The sequence below is a fragment of the Nicotiana tabacum genome, chromosome 24 (genome assembly GCF_000715075.1).
Source record: "Nicotiana tabacum cultivar K326 chromosome 24, ASM71507v2, whole genome shotgun sequence".
Lineage (NCBI taxonomy): Eukaryota > Viridiplantae > Streptophyta > Magnoliopsida > Solanales > Solanaceae > Nicotiana > Nicotiana tabacum.
In genome coordinates, this window is record NC_134103.1 from 49,664,843 (window position 1) to 49,670,842 (window position 6,000).

The following is a 6,000-nucleotide window of genomic DNA, read 5'->3' on the forward strand; positions in this document are numbered from 1 at the left end:
ATGTTGAGCTATTTGCCTTAGCCGTACTCATATTGTACAATCATGATATTTACATACGCATGTTATATCTCGATCTATTAACACTCTTGATATACTATCTCACATGTTACTGGTGTTCTTGTACGTGACACAAATTTGAGCTGTATCTGTGGTACATTGTGTTATTCCGTGTTGTATAATTGGATTATGTTTCTGTGAGTTGTGAGACATTGAGACTCGAGATTGATGATTGATGTAGGCCATAGAGACATATTGTGATTGTTACTTGGATTGGGTTGCACGTCGCAATAGGACCTTTGAGCCATGCATCTTGAGTATGCTTAGTATGAGGGTACTTGGTGATATCACTGTGAAATCATTAACTTGACATGTATATTTGACATGTAGGCATAGAGATGTATCCCCCTCATGCTACACAGTAATATGACATTTGATAATTTGACATGTAGGCATAAAGATGTATCTTTCTCATGCTAGACAGTAATATGACATTTGATGATTTGACATGTATATTTGACATGTAGGCATAAAGATGTATTCTTTTTGTGTTAGACAGTAATATGACATTTGATGATTTGACATGTATATTTGACATATAGGCATAGAGATGTATTTTCTTCATGCTAGACGATAATATGACATTTGATGACTTGACATGTATATTGACATATAGACATAGAGACGTATTTTCCTCATGCTAACTGGTAAACTAGAATTCTTATATGATGTTAAGAAATTGGAAAAACACAGTTCTTTTGATAAACTCATGTTTAGTTGACTGTTATACTTGAAAATCATGTCTACTTTTCCATAACTGTGAACGAGCTGAGCATAATATCTCTTCAGTTATTTACCTTTACTGTCCTTATTATATTATTATGAGTTGTTATTGGCCATTGGTGTTGTACTCTAACCATCTTCCAAGCTTGTCATTGCTTTCAACCTGAGGTTAGGTTTATTAATTATTGAGTACATGGAGTCGGTTGTACTCATACTATACTTCTGCACCTTACATGCAGATCTTGGAGCTGATGCCGCTATGCATGGGGGGAGCTGGCATTGAAGATGTACCTTCTTTCTGGATATAGCTGCCACTTGTCCTTGGTAGCTTTAGATTTTGTAATCTGTTTATGTACATTCCAAACAGAGGTTGTATTTATACCAGCTTTGTAAAACTAATTCTTAGTGGCTCATGACTTGTACTACCAGTTTTTGGGCAATTGTATATAATCCAGTTATGTCACTTCTACACTCTTATCATTATTATTAGATTGTGTTGATTGTTATTTGGCTGACCTAGCGGGTTGGGTTAGGTGCTATCGATACTAGGCAGATTTAGGGTCGTGACACTCTGTTTATCTAAAAGTGTGCTGGAAGCTCTTATGGTTTATAGAGTCTCAACATGAACACTCTATCAATCACGCCGTTGTATCTAAAGCACACATACCACTAGGGAATTTTAATTCGTGGTTCAAATAACCCTCTTTGTACTTTCTCCCTACTTTTGGTCATAAACAATTCCCCGTCATTGCTCCCTCTGACACTTGCACCATGAATATATAAAATTATCGTATCTATTTCACCCATTCTAAAACTTCTGGTATATACATAATCTCAAACTTTGCTCTCGATTCCAATTCTCCATGTCAATATACTATAGATGATGAGTCGTTAACTTATTCCCTTATTGGGTATGTATAAGATTCGGAAGAACTTGACGTCATAGGATGATGTTCCACAATACCTGAATTCGATCGTTGTACTTAGACCAAAACTTCTTTCCTTATCCCCCTGGCTAACACCTTCCGTCAGTGGCACTTGGGAAAGATTACCTTGTACTCATTAAGCTTGTGAGCTCGATACATTATTTACCATAAAACCTCTGGTGTTCGAATTGTCTATTATTATCCTTCCTTGCCCTTCACTTCATCTTTGTTCTAATAATGTTATTTCTAAACACAACTCTTTAATGCTCGCCTTGTATACTAGGCTCATTGGCACCTTTTCGATCATTTATATGCTTATATTGAGCTTTACCCACCATTGCTCTTGTCAAAATACTTTCTGAGAGTTGTGACTATATGTGTTGTTGGACCAATACTTCGCACGTTTAGATCCAGTTTGTTGTTTTGTATGATCTAATGTCATGACCCAACTCCCACCGGAGCCGCAACGACGCCTAACACTACTTGCTAGGCAAGCCAACAGATACATAATAATTATGAATTTGAATATACATGGTTTAATAACTCAACAGCGGAAAATATCATGAAATATCTGATGAAAATAATACAATATTGCTACAACCATCCCAAAGATCTGATGTCAACGAGCACATGAGCACTACTAGATATCAATAACAAAGCCAAATCCTCAATACAACTGTCTAGACAATAGAACAATAATAAAGGAAATAAGTGAAATAGAACTCCAAGGTCTGCGAACGATATAGCAACTACCTCGTAGTCTCCCAAGTACTGGTACCAACACAGCTCTAGCAATCACCACGTCCAGAAGTACCTGATCTGCACACAAAATGCAGAGTGTAGTATGAGCACAACTGACCCAATTACTCAATAAGTAACAAACCTAACCCCGGGCTTAAAGCAGTGACAATCTCAGAAGAAACAGTTAAAGACCAACATCAATAACAACACATAATATAATGATGCCTATAATAGTAAATAACTAAAAGGATTTATCATGTTTAGCTCGTTCACATTACATGAATTTAGACATGCTTCCAAATATAACAGTTAACGCCCAACACGGATAAGACATTTCAGTTACTAGCTAGCATGAGCAAAATACATATCTGTGCCTACATGTTAAATATGCATGTCAAGTTAATGATATCACAATGATAACCTCAAGTACTCTTACTCTCAGCTCACTAGGTTCCTGACTCAAATGCCCACATCATATTACACACACAATCACTCAGCACTGTACGGGTGCCTGGTATCAATGCCCCTCTCCAAAGCACGTGTATATATTACTGTGCCTGCGCCCATTGCTGGTAAGTTAGACTCCGGAGGGCGGATCCTGCCCAAGCACTAATTGAAAGGCAATAAGTCCTACTGCGGTGTGCAGTCTGATCCCAATAATAATAAATCCAATATGGCCTGCTGCGGCGTGCAGCCCCATCTAAAATAACACTCTTAATACGGCTCTAAGGCCTACCTCAGTCATCAACCTCTCAAGTCTCAAGGCTCACAATCTCATATCACTCAGCCCAAGCAGTATCACATATAGAAAAGCAACCATGGCATGTGATGTAACAATGAATAATGTACAGAGACTAAGATATAATATGCAAATGAAAAATCATGATTCAGTGTATAATTACAGTTAAGACAGATAGCCCAAATCAACAGAAATGGCCTCATTAGGTCTTAGTCAAATAATCACATAGTCTAAACATGATTTCTAACATGAATCACAACTCAGTTAAACAAAAAGTGGGAAAAACACGGATATAACAAGGTATTATAGCAAACAAGCCCGGTAACAGTCTAAAAGTCAATTCGGATCATGATTACTCCGGTGCATGCCCACATGCCCATCACCTAGAATGTGTGTTACCCCCAATACATTTCATATAACATGTTTCCCGGGGATAATTACCCTCACATCCAAGTTTAGATATGTTACTTACCTCAAAACTGGCAAATCAACACTCCAAAAAACCCTTCCCACGCGTATCGGCCTCCGAACGACTCGAATCTAGTCACAAATAACTTAATATCATCAAATAGTGCCGTAGGAAAACCCATCAAATACGAGTCCAACCATATGAAAATCATCCAATTCAGACCTCAAATCGACCTTCAAATCCTCAAATTTCATTGAGAAAAGTTTTTTTTTAAAAATCCCCAATTTCTCCACTTCAAATCACCAATTAAATGATAAAAACAAAGATGGAATCTTGAAAAACGGACAAATCCGACTCAAAAACACTTACCCCGATCCAAATCGTGAAAATTCCCTCCAAAATCGCCCAAAACCGAGCTCTCTAACTCAAAATGTGATATAATAACTCAAACCCTCGAAATAGAGTTTTAAAACAATCTGCCCAGGCATTACCCTCCGCGATCGTGGACACTTCCTCGAAATCGCGAAGAACAAACTTCCAGCTCCTCCAAAAGACTCTAAGCGAACGCGAGGCCAGGGCCACTAACGTGAAGCACAACGCACCTTGACACTACGCGAACATAGGCATAGCTTTGAGATCACAAAGTCTTACAGCCAGTCGCTCCTATCCGGCCTTCCTTCTACGCGAACGCGTGGTCCCACACGCGATCACGAAAGCCACTACTTTTCAAAGCGTCACGAACGCGATCATCTTTTCGCGAATGCAAAAAATAATCCGCTAGCCTTCAACAATACACTACGTGATCACGACCCCTTATTCACGATCGCGAAAAAGGAAACCAGAACTAAGAACTAGCAGTTCCAAAACATGGAGAAATGGCCCGAAACCCATATAAAACACACCCGAGGCCCCACGGACCTCATCCGATCACACCAACCAATCCCAAAAATACGACACGAACCTACTCGAGGACTCAAATCACACAAAACAACATCAAAGCCACGACTCGCACCCCAATTCAAGCCTAATGAAATTAATGAACTTTCAACTTTCAAAACTCACGCCGAAACATATCAAATCAACTCCGAATGACCTTACATTTTGCATGCAAGTCCCAAATAACACAACAGACCTATTTTAACTCCCAAAAAAAAATCCAAACCCGATATCGATAAAGTCTACTCCCAGTCAAACCTCTTAACCTTCCAACCTTCAACTTTCCAATTTTTGCCAAAGAGCCTAAATCAACCTACGGGCCTCCAAATCAACATCCGGACATAACCTATGTCAAAAATCACCATACGAAACTATCAGAATCATCAAAACACCATTCCGGAGTTGTCTACACAAAAGTCAAACTCCGGTCAACTCTTTCAACTTAAGCTTCCAACCTTGGGACTAAGTGTCTCAATTCACTCCGAAACATCCCTGAAACTATATCAACCATTCTGGCAAGTCACATAATCACAAATTAACATAGAAGAGGCAATAAATAAGGGGAACGGGGCTACAATACACAAAATGACTGGCTGTGTCGTTACATTCTCCCCCTCTTAAACAAACGTTCGTCCTCGAACGGGTCTAGAAAAGGTGAGAATATCTATTCTGCATCTCCTGCTCGGTCACCCAAGTAGCCTCCTCAACTTACTGACCTCTCCAATGCACTTTCACTTACGCTATATTCTTTGAGCTTAACTTTTGGACCTGCCGATCAAAAATGGCCACCAACTCCATATTATAAGTCAAATCCCCGTCTAGCTGCACCATGCTGAAGTCCAAAACATGTGACAGATCACCATAATACTTCCGGAGCATCGAAACATGAAACATTAGTTGAAATCCTGATAGACTAGGTGGCAAGGAAAGTCTATAGGCCACCTCTCTAACTCTCTCAAGTACCTCAAAAGGGCCAATATACCGAGGGCTAAACTTGCCCTTCTTCCCGAATCTCATCATACCCTTCATGGGCGAAACTCTGAGCAGAACCTTCTCACCCGCCATGTAAGCTACATCTCGGACTTTTCGGTCCGAATAACTCTTCTGTCTGGACTGTGTTGTACAAAGTCGCTCTTGAATCACCTTAACCTATGTCAAAAATCACCATACGAAACTATCAGAATCATCAAAACACCATTCCGGAGTCGTCTACACAAAAGTCAAACTCCGGTCAACTCTTTCAACTTAAGCTTCCATCCTTGGGACTAAGTGTCCCAATTCACTCCGAAACATCCCTGAAACTATATCAACCATCCTGGCAAGTCACATAATCACAAATGAACATAGAAGAGGCAATAAATAAGGGGAACGTGGCTACAATACACAAAATGACTGGTTGTGTCGTTACATTCTCCCCCTCTTAAACAAACGTTCGTCCTCGAACGGGTCTAGAAAAGGTGAGAATATCT